This window comes from Xyrauchen texanus, chromosome 31, assembly GCF_025860055.1.
Source record: "Xyrauchen texanus isolate HMW12.3.18 chromosome 31, RBS_HiC_50CHRs, whole genome shotgun sequence".
In the NCBI taxonomy this organism is placed as follows: Eukaryota; Metazoa; Chordata; class Actinopteri; order Cypriniformes; family Catostomidae; genus Xyrauchen; species Xyrauchen texanus.
In genome coordinates, this window is record NC_068306.1 from 2,936,268 (window position 1) to 2,961,627 (window position 25,360).

Consider the following 25,360-nt stretch of genomic DNA (forward strand, 5'->3'; position numbering starts at 1 on the left):
TTTTTATTATTATTATTTGTTACACTGTTAATTTGTACAATTAATTTAATTTGTACATTTAAATTTAAGTTATGTTATAATATTTTATTATTTTGATGTCTTTATAATTATTCTATGTATTCCAAGCTTTGGCAATATTGTATTGTGTACGATCATGCCAATAAAGTACTTTTAAATTGAAATAGAGAGAGAGAGAGAGAGAGAGAGAGAGAGAGAAAGGGGCCTATATTCTTTCAATTATATTTTAACTTTTAAGAAACTGTAATAGTATATTCCTATTATTGGATTCAACATGTTCTTTAATGTTATTTCTTGCTCTCCTTTCTTCTGTAATTCTTCTACTAATTTGTTTCTTCCGTAATTGAAATATCTATCAAAACATTGCGATTAAATGTATGTTGTTCGCCCAGCATGTGAAAAAACAGGCATCTTATACACTTAACACTGACAAGAGATCAGTGGAATCATATCTACAGGTCAGAATGTCATAGAGAATAATGCAGAGTTTACTCGACACGATTTTAGGCCTGAATTCACTCGCCAACAGTTTTGTGGAGATCGCCGACAAAAGCCCGAAATCATAGGCAAATCAGAGCTTGCACCCATGAACGACAAACACAATGTATGAATTATCAAAGACGCGATCTGAGAGAAGCGCCAACGCGTCGCCGATGTCAGCGAGATATCTAGCATGTTAAATATCTGGACCTGTCTGCGATTTCAAATCGTGCAATGTGAAATGTGTTTTGACTGCAGCGTTGATCTACAGCCAATGAGAGAGCAAGAGACGGGGGAAGGTGAAAGTCACCTACCTGCAACAGAACATCAACTAGCGGCTGTGGTAACAAGAAAGTCTCATTGGACCGAAGAAATGGAGGAATAATTAGTTGAATGTTGGCAGGAGCACCAGCGCCTATTTGATGTTTCCTCTGAACTGTTGCACAACCGGATGGAGGAAGAGGAATAGCCAATTCTCTTGGACAGTCAGGGAAGCAAATAGGTAGATCAGAAATTTTTCATATTGTAACCAATAAAATACATGATTAAAAACATACACATCATATCCTGAAATGCATAACATATGATCATGGATTAGTTTTCGTATCTCGTATCACTTCTGGCGTGTACTCTGTTGTGAAACGAGTCGAGACAGAGTCGTCGGGGATTCGTGAAAAGTGACATGTTTTGTAAGGTGTTCACCCCTGCCTCCGATTCCTCGTGTAATTTGAAAACCCTACGATTTCCATGACAAGACAGAGAGTTGTGTAATATGAACGGTACCACAATCCGACGTCTTTGAAAGTCGTGTAATGTGTAGAAGGAATCAGAGGATGGCTTATTTGAAATGTGCCAGCAAGCTGCCTTTAATTATCACCCTGGCAACTGCCTAGCCACACCCTAGCATGTATCCAGAGTGCCACACCAACACTTTAGCAAATCACCCAGCCATATTTCAAGCCGTACTTCAATTCTTATTTCATATAGAAATGGGGGAGGGCTCTTTTGACTCACAAGCAGCCATGAGGAACCAGCCTAGCCATGCCCTAGCAATCTTCGAGAGCACCCTAGCAATCGTGTAGAAACACCTGTATCTCTGCACCAGAATATCATAGAGACATGGGGGAGGGCTCTTTTGACTCACAAGCAGTCATTAAGAATCAGCCTAGCCATGCCCTAGCAATCTTCGAGAGCACCCTAGCAATCGCGTAGCAACACCTATATATAGGCACCAGAATATCATAGAAATGGTGGAGGGCTCTTTTGACTCACAAGCAGCCAATGACTTGAGACAGTGTACTGAGGCCCTTGGCGGGACATTGTGGTGACGAGTTTAGCCACGTCAAGCACCACTCAGAAAACATATCTTGTAAAACCGTTTCAGTGAGAAATAAAACTAGCCAGTAGCTCCCTAAATTACTAAATCAATTCAGATAGCTTACACTGATTAATAAATCACATCGTTTGTAATAGAAGCAAGAGATTAGCAGACATTATTTTATTGTAACTCAGGTCAGTTTTAAAAGCTAACGTTATCAAACAAATCCATGCAGAGGAAAATGCTTAAATTGGCATCACAATCAACCTACATGTCATAAATGATTTATATTATGTAAAGGGTCACATCAAATTAATGGCAAAGCTGTTTTTCCATATCTGCATATGGTGGTCATCAGGTAAGGATTTGTCAGGAACATTTTTACAAGGGCTCATGCCAGTAAAAGGGGTCTAGCGACACCCCAGTTGCAGACTGAACATGTGCTACTGTTAATGCTGTTTGATTGTGAGTAATTTAATAAAGATGTTTGAAGACCTCATCTTGTAATGTATTATTATATCTATGCCCAAAAGAGAACAGTAGCATTACATCATTTAGTGACCAAAACACCTGACGTTCACACGGTCAACTTATGCAATAATCCCTCTACACTGATGACCACTCCCATGCCTGCATCGTTAATAGCTTTCTCTTTGTGTGCCTGCTTTGTTTTTTGTTTATCAGCCCCCGGAGCATGTTTAATTTAGGGATCATCATGCAATGCTTGTAAATTACATGATATTTGCGTGCTTTCTTGTTCATTACATCTCTTCGTACATTCAGAGTGTTGATTCAGTCACATTGCTTGGTTTCATTCCAAGTGAATATTGTTTTTAAATTTGTATTTAGGTGCAATGAAAGGACCGCAACATCTGCAGCTGGACCAGTGGTGGATTTCCAAACTGTTGGATGATAGGTTGTACCATGAGGATTTTTATTCGCAATACCGCTCTCACTGCATCATTCTCTGGCAAAATCAAGTTTGTTGCCTTACAGCAATCGGCCTTTGTTCCACTCAACCTTGATGACATGACAGTGATGCGGAAGTCTTAAAGGTGATTGGCCAAATTATGAGACCACTGATTGAGTCATAGGAAGTGATTAAATGGCCGATTGACTGTAGCATCCTTAGTTTCCATTAACACAAATGTAGCCCACGCACAACAGAAAAGCATTCCGAAACATTTCTGAATTAATACATTTATGCATTTGGCAGACGGTTTTATCCAAAGTGACTTACAGTACACTTATTACAGGGACAATCCCCCCGGAACAACCTGGAGTTAAGTGCCTTACTCAAGGACACAATGGTGGTGGCTGTGGGGATCGAACCAGCAACCTTCTGATTACCAGTGATGTGCTTTAGCCCACTACACCACCACCTCTCCTCCATAATCTCCATATTAAGAAGACTTTGATTAGATGTTGTCTTTTGGGAGAAAATCTATCTATGTGTTCATCTGAACTTCCACCAAATTTACTTGATATCTTTGGACCTTTTGAATTTTTGCTCGCTGTGAATACTTGGGCAATTCTTTTTTATATGTCTCTGTAGATTACTTGCTGCGCTGAAACTTTTCCCACATGAAGAGCAGAGGTAAGGTTTCTCTCCAGTGTGAATGATCTCGTGTGTTTTCAGGGGCTCTGACCGAGTGAAACTCCTTTCACAGTGTGAACACTTGTAAGGTTTCTCTCCTGTATGAATTCTCTCGTGTTTTTGTAGGTTTTGCGAGCAAGTGAAACTCTTTCCACAGTGTGAACACTTGTAAGGTTTCTCTCCGGTATGAATTTTTTGGTGCTGTTTCAAGTGGCTGGCTGTAATATAAGTCTTCCCACATTCAAAGCACACATGTGCCCTCATAAAGGTATGTATTTTCTGGTGCTCTTTAAAATAGGACAGGTCTGCAAAACTCTTTCCACAAGAAGAACACTTGTAAGGCTTCTCATTTGTGTGTCTTTTCAGATGTTGTTTTAATCCTGAATCCAAAACAAATATCTTTCCACACTGATCACATTCAAATGGTCTTTCTCCGGTGTGACGGCGAAGATGATTCTTGAGATTATCTGCATATGCAAAACTTTTTCCGCACTGATGGCACGTGTACGGCTTTTCTCCACTATGAACTCTCATGTGTTTAATAAGATATTGTTTTTGTGTGAAACTCTTTCCACACTGATGGCATGTAAAATGCTTTTTTCCTGTGTGAACTCTGGTGTGCATATTAAGATATTTTTTACGTGCAAAACTCTTTCCACACTGAAGGCAGGTGTAAGGCTTCTCTCCAGTATGAACACTCATGTGTATATTAAGATCACTTTTAAAACTGAAACTCTTTCCACACTGAGAGCAGATACGGGATTTTTTGGCTGCTCTTCTTTGAGGTTTTTTTGTTGAGCAACTCAAAGATTTTTCTCCAGTTGTGAAATTCTGATGCTGAAGTTTCTTCTCCTTTTTGTTCAGTTCTTGAGGTTGCTCTTTCACTCCCGTCAGCTCTACAATAAACACAGTAAATGATCAAAAATACATTCAAATTCAAGAGGGACCATGTGAAACATCAAATTATCAAAAGGAAACACCATTAAAGGCAGAACACAAATGTTCAGTATATATTTGTGATTTTTGAAGTTAAAAACATATATATTTATATCGGGGTGCTTTTCAAAACCTTTTCAAAAACAGTGTGTCAAAGTGGTTGGTTTTCGTTTCTGCTCTAACGTGACATCATGTCCGGCCTCGCCCACGACTGGTGACGGACTCCACCCTGTTATCATAGATCCTCCCGAGTGATCTACACACAGTCCGCCATTTTCTTTCTCGTTGCAAATCACCTTTCTGGATGTGCTTGTTAGCGGATTCCACGGCTAAAGTTAGCATTGTCTCTGATTGTAGTCATGGAGACCAGAGCTAAGTTGGGGGCGGGGAGCTGCAGCTCATTTGCATTTAAAGAGACACACACGAAAACAGCGTGTTTTTGACTCCACCCAAAAAGAGGCATTTACAACATGGTATAATAAATGATCCGTGGGGTATTTTGAGCTGAAAATTCACAGACACATTCTGGGACACATGAGTCTTATGTTACATCTTGTAAAAAGGGGCATAATAGGTCTGTTTTAAATACAGATTTACAGTATGTGGCTACCGTTGGAGCACATCTGACCTCTTCTGGCAGCTGGTTCCAGCTGCGGGTGGCATAATAGCTAAACACTCTCTCACCTTGTTTTGAGTGAATCCTCTGTATGTCTAACTGACTTGGTCCTAATGGTCTGAGAGGTCTGTTGGGTTTATATGCAGCAAGCATATCTGAAATGTATTTATGTCCAAGGCTATTGAGTGATTTATAAACGAGTCATAGTACTTTAAAATCAATTCTAAATGTAACTGGAAGCCAGTGTAAAGACCGGAGAACTGGAGTAATATGCTCTGATTGTTTTGTTTGGGTGAGAATCCTGGCAATGGTATTCTTGCGGCAGGTGTCTAAAGGTCTTTTTGGGAGGGCCGGTGAGGAGTCCATTGCAGTAGTCCACCCTACTGGTGATGAATGCATGAACAAGTTTCTCTAAGTCTTGACTGGATACTAAACATCTAATTCTGGCTATATTTTTGAGATTATAGTAGGCTGATTTAGTTATTACTTTGATGTGACTACAGAAACAAATGTCTGACTCCAAAATGACACCACTTCATTTTTTGTCTCTAGACCCTTGAAGTCAAGGCATGTGTTCTTCTTGGGAATATCGCCTTTGTTGCCAAATACAATGACCTCTGTCTTGTCGTTGATTAACTGAAGGATGTTTTGGCACATCCAGCTGTTCATTTCGTCAATGCACTGGCACGGGGAGTCTATGGGGCTGTAGTCATTTGGCAATAGGGCTAGATAGATCTGGGTGTTGTCTGCATAGCTATGGTACGCAATTTGGTTATTTTTCCGAATTTGGCCAAGTGGGAGCATATATAGGTTGAACAGGAGCAGTGCAATAATTGAGCCTTGTGGGACTCCACACGTCATGGATGTCCACTTAGATTCATAGTTGCCTTCGTTCACATAATAACCCCTCCCTTCTAAATATGACCAGCTGAGGACCGTCCCAGAGAGCCCTACCCAGTTTTCAAATCTGTCTAGGATAATGTAGTGGTCAACAGTGTCAAAAGCAGCGCTACGATCTAATAATACCAGCACTGATATTTTACCTGAATCACTATTTAGCCAAATTTAATTTAAGGATCTTTATGAGTGCTATGATGCGGTCGGAAACCAGACTTGGAAATTGTCCCGTTCTATTTGAAAGCAACTTTTTCAATGATTTTGCCTATGAAAGGAAGATTTGAAATTGTTCTGTAATTGTTCAATATTGAGTTATCTAGATTGCTCTTTTTACGAAGGGGCTTGACAACTGAAGTTTTCAGGGACTTCGGAAAGTGCAGCCTTTCTCAAACCGTGGAAAATCCCAAAATCATGAACATTGTGTTGAAATGTAATCAAATAAGCAATAAAAAAAAACTCAATATGAGGCTATTGACTAGTATAAAAATGTGACAAAAGTTAAGAACAATATATTCAAATAGCAGATATAAAAAAGTTTCTGGACTGAAAATGTAAGCGTGGGAAAATCCATGGATGTTTTATTTCCATGGTAACGTCAATTTCTCTGAATGGTGAATGAATTCTCTCTACTGTGGATGACACTGGACAATATCCACAGAACACTGAGACCCGAATTTGTTGCTTCATTCAGTAAAAAAAGAGGCATTTAATGTGTATTTCAAGTTATATTGTCAATGAGACAGACCAGCACTGGATTAGCGAGGTCCCATTTTCCCAACTGTATATACTTAGAAACATTTTAGTTAATTTTCCTAGGTAAAGTATGCAAATGTCATATTATAAAGTCATATCATTGATGCAATTGATGATCTAGCTTTGCGTCAAATGCACTAATATATTTTGTAACACAGTGACCCTTATTTTAACCATACCAAATGTCTAATAGTGGACAACATTATCTGATTTAATTGTATTTATATGTCATTATAACAGTCATTTATGTGACTATAAATTATGTCTGGCTCGCAGATGAATGGAAGAAGCTTTTATGATGTAGGAATAATTATGAGAACTTTTTATTAAAAATTCCCGTATTTGTCCATTAAAGGGATGAATTCTCCCATCACTCACTCTCAAGTTATCCAAGATGTGTATGACTTTATTTCTTCAGCAGAACACATTTGAAGAAAATAGAGATATATCTCAGCTCAGTAGGTCCTTAAAATGACTGTCATCATAAACGTCATCCATACAAATCCAGCGATTAAATGAATGTCTTCTAAAGCGTCACAATGGCTTTTGGTGTGAAAACATCAATATTCAAGTACTTTTTAACTGTAAAACATTGCTTCCGGGTTAGCAGCGGTATGGGCGTTTGATGTAATCACGTTGGCATGTTCATGCGAGGACTGACGTACGTGAGACACACCCAGAAGATTAGCGATGTTTACAACTGAGTAGAAGGAATGCTGTACAGAAACTTTGTTGGTTTTGGATTAGATCAGTAGTTGTATCTGTATGTTTTTCACAAAGGTCTGTTTGTGCTTATCCTGGATATCTCAACCGAGAGAAGAGCGTGAGATTACGTCCATAATATGCCAACATGAATACATTACACGAGAGACCGCATGAACTTCACGATAATGTTACAGGCACATTCTGCTGATGACCGATTTATAGTCTCCTAAGCAACCAGATTGGGCCGGTTGCTAGGGAGGGTAGAGTCACATGGGGTAACCTCCTCGTGGTGGTGATTAGTGGTTCTCTCAATGGGGCATGTGGTGAGTTGTGTGTGGATCGTGGAGAGCAGCATGAGCCTCCACATGCTGTGAGTCTCCGCGGTGTCATGCACAAGGAGTCACGTGATCAGATGCGCCGATTGACGGTCTCAGAAGCGGAGGCAACTGAGAGTCGTCCTCCACCACCCGGACTGAGGTGAGTAACCGCACCACCACGAGGACCTACTAAGTAGCGGGAATTGGGCGTTCCAACATTGCGGAGAAAAGGGGATCAAAATTTTAAATAAATAAATAATCACGACAGGCCTACGCTATACAATAAAAATGACTTGACTTTTGTAGTAGAGTTGACAACAGCCTTAATCCAGTGAAATCCTTTCATCTCCCCTTTTATCCACAAAAACCCCAGTGTCATGTAGAGGTCTTCTAAATATGTACAGGCCACACATGTGTGTAATTATGCAAATGCAAGCCTAATAAGTAAGTAATGTGACTATAAAACAACATTAAAAAGATAAAACATACCTGAATTAATAAAATCTTCATCACTCTGTTGTTCTTCTGTTGTGTTTTCTTCTTTTATCACCTGCTTCACTTCAATCTGCACTGGTGTCTGCAGCATCTGGTCATCATCAGTCTGTTCTTCCTCTTCTTTTATCACCTGCTTCACTTCAATCTGCACTGGTGTCTGCAGCATCTGGTCATCATCAGTCTGTTCTTCCTCTTCTTTTATCTCCTGCTTCACTTCAATCTTCACTGGTATCTGCAGCATCTGGTCATCATCATCATCATCACTCTGTTCTTCCTCTTCTTTTACCTCCTGCTTCACTTCAATCTGCACTGGTGTCTGCAGCATCTGGTCATCATCAGTCTGTTCTTCCTCTTCTTTTATCACCTGCTTCACTTCAATCTTCACTGGTATCTGCAGCATCTGCTGTTCTCCTGCATGAATCACATCCACCTGCTCTCTCATGATGAACATCTGAACACAAAAACATCATGAGATGGTCATTTTTTTATGGTTTCATTTGCACTGACAGCAGGAATATTATCTATATTAGCCGATAACTAATGGGTCAGGAAATCTGAGGCTGATACCAATAACAGGTATTTCCTTATAAAGTCCCCAGTGCCACACTCGTGCATGTTATATGCAGCAGTTATGTGTGTTGACATATATGTTATTCCCCCTACACATTTGTTTAATTGAAAACAGTTGTGCAGATTTAAATATGTGTTCTCACAAAATAGCTTTGCAACGAGTGACTGATGAGCTCATTAATTAAACATACTTCTTCTCGTTTCTCCTGAAACTGACTTTTTAAAAGGGTCAGTCGCAAAATCACCACTTAAAACGATAATAAGATTATTTTACGATCATTAAAACGCCGACAAGAGACAAACAACATGCGCAGAAAACCACACATCAATCTCAAAATCAATATAAACACATTCTGCACCGACTGAGCTCAAATTCTTCCTTCTTTCTTCTTCTTCTTGTTTAATGGCGGTTTGCAAAACAACTAACGGCGCTTTCCCGCCTCATACTGGACTGGAGTGAATCTGCGTTTGGGGGTAATTTATTTATTTAATAATTAATATTTATATATATAGAAATAGCATTTTAGTCCAAATCTGAGTTTTGTTGAGGGTCATTTTTCCAGCTACTGCATTAGCTCCATCTTCCTCTGTATCCAAATTAATGAATCGAGCTTTATACCATTTTATTTGGAAGAATAAATCTCATTTTATCAAGAAAACTGATATAGTTCAGTCATATGACGAAGGTGGATTAAATATAATTGATTTTGTACAAATGAATGGATTGTTAAAATTGAAATGGCTAAAATCGTATTTATGTAACTCTAATAGTTTTTGGTTTACAGTTTCAGCGTCTATGTTTAAGAAATTAGGTGGTATTGAATTTTTACTTAAATGTGACTTTCAAATATCTAAACTTCCATTAAAGTTATCTGCATTTCATCAACAAGTCTTGTTACAGTGGAAACTAGCGCACATTCATAACGAATAATAAATACATTCTTCACAGAAATAAATCCCTTCTTTATGAAGAATGGTTTCACAGAAATATGGTCTTTGAGGGAGTTATTTTATAACTCTGGTGAGTTACTGAATTATACTGCTTTTACTCTTAAACATGGTTTTACATGCCATCCTAAACAATTCTTTACAGTAATATCTGCCAAACCTTCTGGAATCAAATTATTATTCAAAGGATTGTTATGTTATGGACAAATCTTCCCTTGTTTACCATCATTATTCCTTGGGAAAATTGAGTTTACAGGTCAGAAATGCTCTAATAGATATATTAGACAAAACTTAAACAATATTCTCTTTTCGATCGGTAAGAAATCATTTGGATCTTTTTTTTGACAAGAAAACTCTTAAATATATTAGAACCGCCTATTTAAAATTTCCTTTTCATCCTAAAGTTAAAGAAATTCATTTGAACATTTTGGCTGATATTTATCCTTCTAGTGATTTTCTAAATATTAGATTTAATATTGAAAAAGCTCTTTGTAGATTTTGGGATCGAGTGCAGAACTGGTGGAGTGAGAAAAAGGTCGCTGTATTGAACTTGTCTTTTGTAGATATTAAATATGGGAATTATGATGAAGAAGGCAAAGTAGAGTTTTTGATTAACAATATTTTGTTGTTGGCCAAACATTTTATACATAAATGTAGATTTTTTAACCCCCCCCCCACCAACAAAAAAAATATTTTAGTGTTTGCTTATTTAAAAAAAAAAAAAAAAAAAAAAGAAATAGCATTTTAGCTTAGCATAAAGCTAACAATTTACACAAGGTTTATATCTATTTCTTCTGCTCGTATGAATGTAACACATCATAAGAAAGTGTTTCACCGCTGTTCAAATGCACTTTGGATCATTTAGATGTATAAATGTTTTCCATCTGTGAGGACTAAATATTAAATCAAACAAATTACAATAGAATTCTAAGTTAGATCTTCAGTAATCAAAATACTTTTTGAATGTAACTGAATTCTAAATACCAATGATTTAAATTGTAACTGTCGTGGAATTCTGTTACTTTGTATTTTAAATACATAATTCCGTTACATGTGTTCCGTTACGCCCCAACCCTGTATATATCATATATATATATATATACACACTTAAGTCACTGCATAATGCATACAAAGACTTTTAAAACAAACGTTATCAATTTGAACAATACTGATAATGTTTTATTTGCCGTGTACATCTTGTGTCATTTACATTTGTTAAAAATCACTGCAGGGGCGGATCTACCGGGGTGGCATAGCGTGGCAAATGCCACCCTAAAAGAATACCTTGCCAACCCTGCTGCCAATTAAAAGTTATGGCCAATTTGACAATTTACGAGTGCGAATCTCCAATGTCCGACTGCACTGAATGCAGCACGAGATGACGCCAGAGCGGCAAGAGACTTAATGCCTTTCCGGTGATAATGCCCGTACTTCAATCATACTTCTATCTCCTATTAAGTGAGATTACATTGTATGGTCACTTACTCCTAATATGAACTGTTTCACATGAAACCTCAAATGCAAGACATTGATTGCATGAGATTAAGTTTGTCTGTATGAGTTTGTAAATGGCTTTTAATAAAAAGTTTATTAAAAGTGGATGCCAATATCATATTTATAAAGATAAAAACTCAACTCCACTGATCATCACACCTCTCAGTTTTGATTTCCACATTTTCTGAAGCAAATATTAACGGTGATTACCAGTACAAAACTCCCCAGCATGATCCTATGGCGTTGTCAGGCAGTTGCTAGGAGTGGTTGTTTGTGTCTTACTATTGATATTCTGGTCTCTACATTTACATTTACGCATTTGGCAGACGCTTTTATCCAAAGTGACTTACAGTGCACTTATTACAGGGACAATCCCCCCGGAGCAACCTGGAGTTAAGTGTCTTACTCAAGGACACAATGGTGGTGGCTGTGGGGATCGAACCAGCAACCTTCTGATTAATAGCCCTGTGCTTTAGCCACTACGCCACCACCACTCCAGATCTAGATATGACTTGGGTCCCAAAGTACAACACTTACCTTAGCAGACACCACTAATAACAGTCCTTTTTGTAAATAAGAATCTGAATATATATAAATCAACAATCTGATTACACAAATGTAATATACAGTGTTCAGCATTTAAATTCTGCTGTAATTAGTGGTTGCTGTATTCTATGGAACTAATGGCAATTTGCTTTGATACAAAAGCATGCTGAACTGCACTAGGCAAGTTTATTTATATAGCACATATTATACACAGTGGTAATTCAAAGTGATTTACATTGAAATGATAAAGAATATAAAAGAATCTGTGAATTTATTCGTTATTTTATTATCAGACACTGGAGAGAAAGAAACATTTCAATCAGAGATTTGTCAAGTTGGTCTCCCCATCTTTCTCTGAAGATGCTAACTCGTACAGGGCGTATTTAAGCACATCCATTTGAAGAAAAAAACAACAACACATCCTTCCATTGTTTAAAATGAGCCCACATTACTTCCCATCCCCTCATAATTGAAACCCATACCTCTGAAAAGTCTTTCTCATACATAAAGGTCTTGTATACAAAGCTTTAAGCATCCATATTAAACAACATCATATAAAAGCAGAAGTGTAATAATGTAATTCAAATGATCAATAATGCTACTAAATTATGAATATTGATGATGATATTTAATAACACTAATAAACACGAAAATGTAATCTACAAAGATCAAGAGCAACATGGAGAGATCCTGCCCCCTTTACTTAACCTGATGCCATCCCAGATGTGTATGACTGTCTTTCTTCAGCATAACACAAATTAAGATTTTTATAAAATGTTGAAAGTCTGTAGGTCCTTATAATTTAAGTACACGGGTACATTTGATGGTCCAAAAGGCATATTTAAAAAGCATAATCCATGTGACTCCAGTCGATCAATTAATGTCTTCTGAAGCAAATTGATAATTCAACTTTTTTTTTTTATACTTTAAATTTGTGCTTACGGCCAGCGCTGTATTGCTGTTTGAACTCTGTTGTATATAAAGTAGGGATGCACCAATCCGATACTGAAGCTTTTAGACGGATCAGGTGACGGTCCAACGAGCCTGATCCAAATCTGATACTGTGTGTTAGTTATGTTCATTACTGTCAAGCTTCATATTAGCAAACTATAGTTTTGGCAAGTCATTTAGGACATCTACTTTGAGCATGACACAAGTCATTTTTCCTACAACAGTTTACAGACCGATTGTTTCACTTTTAATTGACTATCACAATTCCAGTAGGTCAGAAGTTTATGTACACCAGTTAACTGTGCCTTTAAGCAGCTTGAACCATTCCAGAAAATAATTTCAAGCCTTTAGGCAATTCGCTTCTGATTGGAGACAATCGGAGGTGTACCTTTGAATGTATTTTAAGGCCTACCTTCAAACTCGGTGCCTCTTTGCTTGACATCATGGGAAAACCTAAAGAAAGCAGCCAAAACCTCAGAAAAATAATTTTGTTGTGAAAAGCACAATACAAATAAATTTGACTTGATAAACTGAACTGAAATCTGCTTATAAAAACCTTTACTTCCGATCTGCTGAAGAAGGGATGTCATGCACATCTGGGCTGGCTTAAGGTAAGTAAATCATGAGAGGCTTTTAATTTTTAGGTGAACTAACCTTTTAAGTTTGCAGATGACACTGGTGCATTCAAAACAACCTGGAGCTGAACACTCAAAATGGTGGAGATGATTGTGGACTTCCACCCACTATTCGCAACAGTACTGTGACTGTAGTGGAGTCATTCAGAATTCTTGGCACTACCATCTCGCAGGACCTGAAGTGGGAAACCCAACTTTTGAGGCTTTATTTCCTTCGCCAGCGGAGTTAAACTTGCCACAGGTGCTGCTGATGCAGTTCTACTCAGCAGTCAAAAGCAGCATTTCCACTATCGGGCCAGTGCGAGCCATCAACTGGTCAGAAAGGTCCAATAGCCTCAGACCTTGAGCCACCAAACCAAATTGATCTGCACTCCCACCATTGGGCCAACAGCCCAGTATCGTTTCAGGAAGGTGAAGAATAAGCAAACATGTGTGCCCACCAATCACATTTATTTAAACCAAGTTCTATTAGTGGTTAAATTGTTTTATGGAGATACAAAAGCAATATGAGCATCACAATCAGGGAAGGTAGCAACAATAATGAACTCACGTTGGTCAATGGATGCAAACGGTTTTGAATAATGACACAGAAAGCCGAAGTATCTATCTATCTATATCCATCCATCCATCCATCGATTCAATTTATCTTATATAGGTTTGTGGGGTGAACTCTTTATTCTTTCTTCCCCTTTAATCTTGAGTGCTCTACTCAGTGTCTGTTGCAAGAAGGTCCGTGTAAAATAAGATGGACAGATTGGGTATTAATTTATAATGATAATCGATTCTTAAATTTCATAATCGATGCATCGAAATTCTTTAATAGTTCGATGTACCGTGATGCATCGATACATTTTTCCATCTCTGTTAGCAAGCCCTCAAAATGATCATGGTGGAGACTGAAGCTCCCGTTTGTTTGCTTATTTAGCCTGTACTTGCCTACTCTGCTGGAAAATAACCATGTACAGAAGACTCAAATGTGAAAACATCCATACGGACTTGCAAGGCAGCGTTTCAGAAATCTGGTTTCTTTAACATTACCGAAGTGATTTCAATACCTATTTTGCTCATCTTTCGAGAGGAAATTTTTCTGCTCCCGCCGCGAGTGAGAAGGAAACATGCGTGGTTGTTTAAAATATCAAGCCAAATGTAAAGGTGTAAAAATGTTGAACAGTTTAATGGGGGGAAATATTGAATGACTAGCAATTCCAGTGTCAACTAGCAGCATCTGTACTGTTTAGTCGACTAGTCTCGCACATCCCTATTTTATAGAATAAACCCACTGAAATAAACAAGACTTATCTGTGAATTATATAATTGAGCTCAGAAATGATAGTGAGGATCTTACCTGATGCTGATATTACACTGGCCAGACTTCGTTTCTCTATTAGGCTTTCCTTGATAATTTTATTACAGTGCATCCGGAAAGTATTCACAGCGCTTCACTTTTACCACATTTTGTTATGTTACAGCCTTATTCCACAATGGATTAAATTCATTATTTTCCTCAAAATTCTACAAACAATACCGCATAATGACAACGTGAAAGTAGTTTGTTTGAAATCTTTGCAAATGTATTAAAAATAAAACATGTACATGTATTCACAGCCTTTGCCATGACACTCAGGTGCATCCTGTTTCCACTGATCATCCTTGAGATGCTTCTACAACTTGATTGGAGTCCACCTGTGGTAAATTCAGTTGATTGGACATGATTTGGAAAGGCACACACACACACCGGTCTATATAAGGTCCCACAGTTAACAGTGCATGTCAGAGCACAAACCAAGCCATGAAGTCCAAGGAATTGTCTGTAGACCTCGAGGCATAGATCTGGGGAAGAGTACAGAAACATTTCTGCAGCATTGATGGTCCCAATGAGCACAGTGGCCTCCATCATCTGTAAATGGAAGTTTGGAACCACCAGGACTCTTCCTAGAGCCGCCCGGCCAAACTGAACGATCGGGGGAGAAGGGCCTTAGTCAGGGAGGTGACCAAGAACCTGATGGTCACTCTGACAGAGCTCCAGCATTTCTCTGTGGAGAGAGGAGAAACTTCCAGTAGAACAACCATCTCTGCAGCACTCCACCAATCAGGCCTTTATGGTAGAGTGGCCAGACGGAAGCCACTCCTCAGTAAAAGGCACATGACAGCCCACCTAGAGTTTGCCAAAAGGCACCTGAAGGACTCTCAGACCATGAGAAGCAAAATTCTCTGGTCTAATTAAACAAATATTGAACTCTTTGGCCTGAATGGCAAGCGTCATGTTTGGAGGAAACCAGGCACCGCTCATCACTTGGCCAATACCATCCCTACAGTGAAGCATGGTGGTGGCAGCATCATGCTGTGGGGATGTTTTTCAGTGGGAGGAACTGGGAGACTAGTCAAGATCGAGGGAAAGATGAATGCTGCAATGTACAGAGACATCCTTGATGAAAACCTGCTCTAGAGTGCTCTGGACCACAGACTGGGGCGAAGGTTCATCTTCCAACAGGACAACAACGCTAAGCACACAGCCAAGATAACAAAGGAGTGGCTACGGGACAACTCTGTGAATGTTCTTGAGTGGCCCAGCCAGAGCCGAGACTTGAACCCGATTGAACATCTCTGGAGAGATCTGAAAATGGCTGTGCACCGATGCTCCCCATCCAACCTGGAGCTTGGGAGGTCCTGGAAAGAATGGAAGAAACTGCCCCAAAATACGTGTGCCAAGCTTGTAGAATCATGCACAAAAAGACTTGAGGCTGTAATTGGTGCCAAATGTGCTTCAACATAGTACTGAGCAAAGGCTGTGATTTTTTCGTTTTTTATTTTTATAGTCAATTTGCAGAGATATTTTGGAATAAGGCTGTAACATAACAAAATGTGGAAAAAGTGAAGCGCTGTGAATACTTTCCAGATGCACTGTATCTTAGTTTTTCATTGGATGGCAAAAATCTACATCAACATTGAAAGTTGTGAAACAGGCAGAAGATTGGCACGCAAAAGGACTCTCTTAACAGTAGTTAATGTTGGTCAAATACTTAAGAAATATAAAAAATTAATAATCAGCAAATCATAGACGTTTGCTTTCGGATGGGATTAGATTTCTCAGAGGACCCTTGAGTTAGCCGGAAAAAAACAGTAGGTAATTTGCTCTGAAAGAGGTTGTGTGAGAAAAATAGACATGTTAGATTCAGATGGGATTAAAATCAAGTCAAACACAGATTTCTCAAACCTCCTCAGGGAAAACTAGTCCCCTCCAAATAGGCCTTTACATGATGCTGCCCTTTCTGAATTTCAAACTATTTACTAGATATCGTTGGACATGAGGATGATTTTTGCTCACTGTGACTACTTGAGCAATTCTTTTTTTACGTTTCTGTATAGTACTTGCCACAATGAAACTTTCCCCACATGAAGAGCAGTGGTATGGTTTCACTCAAGTATGAATTCTCTCATGAGTTTTCAGGTATACTGACTGAGTGAAACTCTTTTCACAGTGCAAGCACTTGTAAGGCTTTTCTCCAGTATGAATTCTCTCATGTCCTTTCAGGTGCTGTGACTGAGTGAAACTCACTTCACAATGTGAGCACTTGTAAGGTTTTTCTCCAGTATGAATTCTCTCGTGTCTTTTCAAGCTTTCTAGAAGAGTGAAACACTTTCCACAATGTGAGCAGTTGTAAGGCTTTTCTCCAGTATGAATTCTCTCATGTGCTTTCAGGTGCCGTGACTGAGTGAAGGTCTTTCCACAGAGTGTGCACTTGTAAGGCTTTTCTCCAGTATGGATTCTCTCATGTTCTTTCAGGTGCTGTGACTGAGTGAAACTCACTTCACAGTGTGAGCACTTGTAAGGTTTTTCTCCAGTATGAATTCTCTCATGTCTTTTCAAGCTTTCTAGAAGAGTGAAACACTTTCCACAATGTGAGCAGTTGTAAGGCTTTTCTCCAGTATGAAGTCTCACATGTGCTTTCAGGTGCCGTGACTGAGTGAAGGTCTTTCCACAGAGTGTGCACTTGTAAGGCTTTTCTCCAGTATGGATTCTCTCATGTGCTTTCAGGTATTGTGACTGAGTGAAACTCATTTCACAGTGTGAGCATTTATACGGCTTTTCTCCAGTATGAATTCTCTTGTGTCTTTTCAAGCTTTCTAGAAGAGCGAAACACTTTCCACAATGTGAGCAGTTGTAAGGCTTTTCTCCAGTATGAATTCTCTCATGTGCTTTCAGGTGCTGTGACTGAGTGAAGGTCTTTCCACAGTGTGAGCAGTTATACGGCTTTTCTCCAGTATGAATTCTCTTGTGTCTTTTCAGCTGTTCTGGAAGAGTAAAACACTTTCCACAGTGTGAGCACTTGTAAGGTTTTTCTCCAGTATGAATTTTTTGGTGCTTTTTCAAGTGGCCGGCTGTAGTAAAGGTCTTCCCACATTCAAAGCACATATGAGCCCTCACACCGGAATGTATTGTCTGGTGCTTTTTCAAATCTCCAGTTGTGAAATCATGATGTTTCTTATCCTGAAGCTTCTCCTTCACTTCTTTCAGTTCTTCATGTTCCTCTTTTACTTCCATCAGCTCTACAATGAACACAGTAAATTTATAAAAATCAATGAGTAATTTCTCTAAGAATTGATTACAGTCAGATCATTTCACTTTTAATTGACTACATCACAATACCAGTGAGTCAGAAGTTCACATACACCAAGAAAATTGTGCCTTTAAGCAGCTTGGAAAATTACAGAAAGAAATTGTCAAGCCAATTGACAATTAGCCAGTTAGCTTCTGATAGGAGCTGTACTGAATTTGAGGTGTATCTGTGGATGTATTTTAAGGCCTACCTTCAAACACGGTGTCTCTTTGCTTGACATCATGGGAAAATCAAAAGAAATCAGCCAAGACCTCATAAAACAAATTGTAGACCTCCACAAGCCTGGTTCATCCATGGGAGCAATTTCCAAATGCCTGAAGGTACCACGTTCATCTGTACAAACAACGCAGCCATTATAACACTCAGGAAGGAGATGTATTCATTCTCCGAGAGATGAACGTGTTTTGGTGTGAAAAGTGCAAATCAATCCCAGAACAACAGCAAAGGACCTTGTGAAGATGCTGGAGGAAACATGTAGACAAGTACCTATATCCACAGTAAAAACGAGTTCTATATCAACATAACCTGAAAGAATGCTCAGCAAGGAAGAAGCCACTGCTCCAAGCATGTAAGAGTGGTCCCCTACAAAATGCAGACTTCACTTTTAGAAAAGCCTTGTTGGCATGACTCTGTCCACTGGTCCAGATAGGGAGCCCCCTTTGTGTGAGATCAGCCAGCTGGTGACGGCTAGGCACAAACATTCGGTAGTAGCCAGCCAGCCCTAGAAACTGTCTCACCTTCCTTTTGGACTTGGGTGTGTTTTTTTCTATGATGGCTGCACCTGCCCATGGCCCAAGTGGAACCCCAGATACCGAACTTCCACCCACCCAATTGCACACTTCTTCAGGTTGGCAGTGAGCCACGCCCGCCGCAGCGATCTCAGGATGGCTCTCAGATGTTGCATGTGCCGTGGCCAATCATTACTATAAATGATGATATCATCTAGATAACCGGTGGCATATGCCGTATATGGCCTGAGAATTTTGTCCATGAGACGCTGGAACATGCCGGGGGCATGAATAAACTGAACGGAAAGGTCACGATTTGGTGCAAACCAAATGATGTGGAAAACACAGTTGTTTCTTGGGAGATTGGTGTTAAGGGGTCTTCCAATAACCCGTTGTCAAATCCAGTGTCGAATCAAATTGAGCTGCGCCCAACCGATCAAGCAATTCGTCAATCGCATTAGGTACTTGTCAAATTAAGACTCCGCATTCCCTTTTCGATAGTCCACACAGAATCAGACCATCCTGTTGCTCTTAGGTACCAGATCCACCGGGCTGGCCCAATCGCCCATCTCAAGCATTTCTTCTAATTCTTCCTGAACTACCTTTTTTTTGTGTTCAGGAAGGCGATAGGGGTGGCAACGAACCACCACCCCCGGGTTTGTCTCGATGTGGTGCTCCGCTTGCAACATGGCTACTGCTGTGAGCTGCTACGGTGAGAGGTGGTCTCCACATGGGACCGGGTTGAATTGATTAGGTTTGAGCGTCACCTCTGGCCTGAGCTCCGCCCTTTAGGGAACTACCGTTGCAAAGGCCACAGGGACCACCTCATTGATTTTAGAAGGTTGAGATGGTAAATTTGACGTGCTCTGCCCCATCTTTTCACTTAACCTCATAATCGAGATCTTTAACTTGCCGTGTGACCTCAAAGGCCTCTTGCCACTTGGTGAGTAATTTAGAGCTTGAGGTGGTCAGTAATACAAGCACTTTATCTCCCGGTACAAATTCCTGTAGTCAAGTGCCCCTGTCATACAGCCGGCATTGATGTTCCTGAGCTTGGAGCAAATTCCCATGTGTTAATTGACACAAAGTATGGAGTTTTTCTTGAAGATCAAGAACACACTAAATTAGAAACATATTTCCTGTGTGATGATCCCTCCTCCCAAGCTTCCCATATGACGTTGAGCATGCCGCTCAGCTGACGCCCATACAGCAGCTCAAATAGGGGAAAACCCTGTGGAGGCTTGTGGTACCTCTCGCACTGCAAATAACAGGTGCTCAAGCCACTTATCCCAATTTCTAGCATCCTTGTGTACGATCAAATGTATCATGTTTTTCAGGGTTTTATTAAATCGTTCTACCAACCCATCGGTTTGTGGGTGGTAAACACTGGTGCGAATCAATATAATACCTAATAATTCGTACAGTTTGCGTAGTGTTCGTGACAAATATAGTGAGGGTTTCTTTTGGAATCCCCACTTGGGAGATTATTCTGAAGAGTGCCTCCGCAACACTATGTGCAGAGATGTTGCGTATTGTCCATACCAATTCTTTAAAAGGGTACCTCGATTAACGGTAGAGGGCGCCATGGCACTTTTGGGGTTTCCGGTGGATTCACCAACTGATATTCACAGCACACCGCACACAACCTGCGAATGTCCCCATGAATGCCTGGCCAAAAAAATTGTCCTTTCCTGTCCTAAATGGCCAGCCAGTTGATTACGGTGAGCCACCTGGAAAAGCGCTTGAGAGTCCTACGTCACTCGATACAACATATCTTTGATAATACGGGTATGTGAGTGAGAGACCAGAGGCCAGAGCTGTTGACCATCGATTACTGTAACTTGGTCAAATGCGTGTTTGAGGGACTCGTCACGTGACTGCTCTAATGGGAAATCCTCTCAGGAAATGGTCCTGTCAGGTGGCCATTTCCACACCTCGGCAGTCTTTTCATATAAATCATCGTTCGGCCCCATTTTAATAAGGGTAATGGGTGATGTGGGCTCTGGGGTCGCAGCTCCAGCTCTGTCGATCAGGCTCTGCTTGGGCCTGGAGCAGGAGTTGGAAACGCTGTTCCTGCTCCAGGTGAAAATCCGTGAGGGCTTGTTGTTGGTTTTGCTAGATGCTGGCAAGGGACTTGAATACTTCGCCCAGTGGTGAAGAATCCATGACGAAGTTATCCTCCGATAGCCTCCCATTTTCAGCACCACTGTGACGGTTTCATAATTTCTGTGCAACAGAGTAGTCAGGTGGCAGCAAATTGTCAACGTGAGTATTTTATTACTCTTCAGCTTCACACAACAAAAAGGGCTCTTAGTGGCCAAAAACACAACCCTTTTTTTGATAATCTGGCTGGTACATGCAGCCAACAATCTCTCTGCTATCGCCATCACTACAGCTAGAAACAGGTGTTAGAGGTGATGACAACCCAGGTGACAAGTCTCACCGCTCTCTCTCTCTCATGCAGACAGATGCACATCTCCATGCACATCTGTGTCCCACATGAGAAGAATATTTAGTGCTTATAAAACAAGATGAATATCATAAGGTTGCTACATCACCTGACGGAAATGTGTACGTACATGGTTTGCATTAATGTCAAAACAAACGTCCAACTTCAAAATATATACACATCCATATTTATGCATACCCCTACCTTTCCTACCATAATTTGACAAAAAACAATTAAGTCTATAAGAAGAAATCTAATCCAGTGTCCCTGACATTTCAGAACTGTTATGAATTTGGATTGTTTTTTTAATAAAAACATTAGGGATGCACCAATTGATCGGCTGCCAAATCAACCAATCTTCATCTTTAATCCGTGATCGGCCCTGCCAACTAATGGGCAGGAAGGAGATAGAAAAAAAGAAAAGAATAAAAAACACAGCTCCGAAGGTGATGATATGAATGAATAATGTGAATCAGCAAAAAACAAAAGAAGACATAGGACATACTGAATCTGCATAGGAGGGCTAGTGTAAGTCTATTTTTAGAGTAAAAAGACTTCAATATTGATCTATTGCTCAACCATATCTATCATATAGCTTCAGAAGACATGGGTAGATTTAGTTACTGGAGTCCAATGGATTGCTTTTTGGCATTCTGTACACCATTCACTTGTACTGTATGGACCTACAGAAATGAAATACTCTTCAAAAAATCTTTCTGTTCTGCACAAGAAAGTCATACACATCTGGGATAGCATGAGGGTGAGTAAATGAGAGAATTTTTATTTTTGGGTGAATTGTTCCTTTAAAAGACAACTGAGCACTTCTCAAACAACAATAAAAAAAACAACGATTGACTTTTCAGTGCGACATTTGAGTGACAAAAATCAACTGTTGACAGATTCTGACATAGTCGATTGTCATGAAAATGTAAAATAACATTAAAGGAAGAAACATACCTGAAGGAATAAAATAATCATCATCTTCATCAATCTGTTGTTCCTCTGTTGTGGTTTCTACTCTCATCTTCATCAAATTCCTGCAGTCCAGCTGCTTCACTGAACACATCTTCACTGATGACTGCAACGTCTGCTGTTCATCATCACCTTCATCACTCTGTTGTTCCTCTTCTTTTATCTTCTTCTGCTTCACTTCAGTCTTCACTGGTGTCTGCAGCATCTGCTGTTCTCCAGCGTTACAGACAGAAGTCAGAGACTCTGTGGAGGTTTGATCACCCTGATTACTGTCACACTGTGAGTCCTGTGTGTCTCTGGATCTCTGTTCAGAGAGTTTGTCCAGCAGCTGCTGTGGTGTGGACTGATCTCTGCCGCTCCACACTGAATCCTGACATTCTGTGGAGGTCCCATCAGTCACACACACTGAAGATTGACAGGAAACCTTTTCCAGCTCCTGACAAACACAACACAATCACATCTGTACCGTTCATCATCACAGAGTCACAGTCATATCACATCATCTGAAACTTACAATCTCAACTTTAACTTGCTCAAAACAGGTGCAGGATGAATACAGTTCTCTCTCCTTCAGTTTTGTCTTCAGTGACGTCACCTCTATCTTCAGCTGAGAGATTTCTGTGATGAAATCATCAATATCCAGCATGGACAGATCAGTTCCTACTGATTTACAGCAGATCACATCCACCTGCTCTCTCATGATGAACATCTGAACACAAAAACATCCTCATTATAATGGACTGACATGCATTAAACCCTAAAACATCATTATATGATTAGAAACAAAATCTGTTTCTTAAATGGTATAAAAAAAAATAAAGGTGTGCTATGTGTACGGTTTCGTTTTCTTCACAGCAGGAATATTTTCAGCTATTATAACATGCTATAAACTGAAACACAGGGACTAAAAATGGTTCAAGGAATGAAAACAAAAAGCGAAAACGAATGGAAGTTTTATCAGAACGTAATCGAAAACCTTTTTAACAACTCCTACAGTGCATCCTTGAAAGTATTCACAGCGCTTCTCTTTTTCCACATTTTGTTATGTTACAGCCTTATTCCAAAATGAATTAAATTCATTATTTTCCTCAAAATTCTACAAACAATACCCCATAATGACAACGTGAAAGAAGTTTGTTTGAAATCTTTGCAAATGTATTAAAAATAAAACATCTACATGTATTCACAGCCTTTGCCATGACACTCAGGTGCATCCTGTTTCCACCGATCATCCTTGAGATGCTTCTACAACTTGATTGGAGTCCACCTGTGGTAAATTCAGTTGATTGGACATGATTTGGAAAGGCACACACCTGTCTATATAAGGTCCCACAGTTAACAGTGCATGTCAGAGCACAAACCAAGCCATGAAGTCCAAGTAATTGTCTGTAGACCTCAGAGACAGGATTGTATCAAGGCACAGATCTGGGGAAGGGTACAGAAACATTTCTGCAGCACTGAAGGTCCCAATGAGCACAGTGGCCTCCATCATCTGTAAAAGGAAGTTTGGAACCACCAGGACTCTTCCTACTGGCCAAACTGAGCGATCGTGGGAGAAGGGCCTTAGTCAGGGAGGTGACCAAGAACCCGATGGTCACTCAGACAGAGCTCCAGCGTTTCTCTGTGGAGAGAGGAGAAACTTCCAGAAGAACAACCATCTCTGCAGCACTCCACCAATCAGGCCTGTATGGTAGAGCGGCCAGACGGAAGCCACTCCTCAGTAAAAGGCACATGACAGCCTGCCTGGAGTTTGCCAAAAGGCACCTGAAGGACTCTCAGAACATGAGAAACAAAATTCTCTGGTCTGATGAAACAAAGATTGAACTCTTTGGCCTGAATAGCAAGGTTCATGTCTGGAGGAAACCAGGTACCGCTCATCACTTGGCCAATAACATCCCTACAGTGAAGCATGGTGGTTGCAGCATCATGCTGTGGGGATGTTTTTCAGCAGCAGGAACTCGGAGACTAGTCAGGATCGAGGGAAAGATGAATGCAGCAATGTACAGAGACATCCTTGATGAAAACCTGCTCCAGCTTCAAAAAGTGAAGCGCTGTGAATACTATCTGGATGCACTGTATGATAATTTCTACAGAGAAATGATATATATAAACAATTTCAGTCAGGATTTAGGCCCCATCACAGTACAGAGACTGCACTTATCAGAGTTACAAATAGGGTTGAAAAGATTAGATGATGTTATTGACAATGTCGAAAATAAAATTGTAGACAAAATATGTTGTTGTTAAATAGTCATTTGATCTCATATAACGTAACATGAGATCACATGAAACTCTAATGATGACGGGAGAGAGGAGAACAGCAGCTAGCGCCTAACTGAGAAGAGGAAGAAAACACATGTCCAGATGCACTCTAAACTTTCCAAACAGCTTCAGGTGATGTAATCACAAAATATAACGGAATTGTAATGGAAAATTGCAAAATAAGGAAAGCAAAACTTAAGCACTTAAGCAAAACCTGCATGTCAGAGCATCTAAAAAGTAAACAATCTGGCATTATATCTTTAATGCATCCTTTACTATGTTCAAATAATAAGAAAGTGCATTATAAACAAACTACGAAAAATAAATTTCTCTGTACGGTCAACACCAAGTCTATGAATCACGTGAAGGGGGAAGAGATTGAAACCGCACCTGACTGAGGCATCCTCTGGCTGTAGCTAGATTAATAACGTGACGGATTGCAACGTATTAATCATAATATACTGTAGGCAATGTGTCACGTTATTGTGAAGTAAATCAGAGATGCGCAGCTCTATTAAGAAGATAGAGTTTGTTTTTGTGAGTTAAAGATGGATCGAGGTGAAAATAAAGGTGAGAGAGTCTTAGCCCATTAAACACAGCAACAAAGATTTGATCAGTCTTTTTTGGCTTGTTTTCCAAAAATAATATCTAAAACTCCTTTAAAACAACATACATTTACATTAGTAGTTATACTGCAGATGAAAAAACTTTTATTGGAGAATGTTGAAAACAATATTTAAATATTTTAAAATATCTAAAAACAGCTTACTTAAAACAAGATACATTTACCTGAGAAGCAACATATAAGTCTAATAGCAACTTAAAAGACTTGCTTTTAGAGAATGAGGAAAACAAGACAAAAACCTCTTTTTTTTGCAGTGAATCTTTACTGAATTAAACTTAAAGTTTTTTTCCCCTTGGAATTCAGTGAAACTTGGACTTAGGATAGACCGAAATTACCAGCCAGGTTGAACAGCGATGCACCTCACTGATCTCTGCCTGCATCACCTCGGTCTAATGATAGACAACACTCTTATAATGGAATACATAGACT

The 25,360-nt window shown here is 39.6% G+C and overlaps 1 pseudogene; it reads right to left on the bottom strand.

Annotated features, from left to right (window-relative positions):
* Positions 1 to 608: 608 nt before the first annotated feature.
* On the bottom strand, positions 609 to 22,249 carry LOC127625522 (zinc finger protein 420-like; annotated as a pseudogene).
* Between the last annotated feature and the right edge of the window lie 3,111 nt (positions 22,250 to 25,360).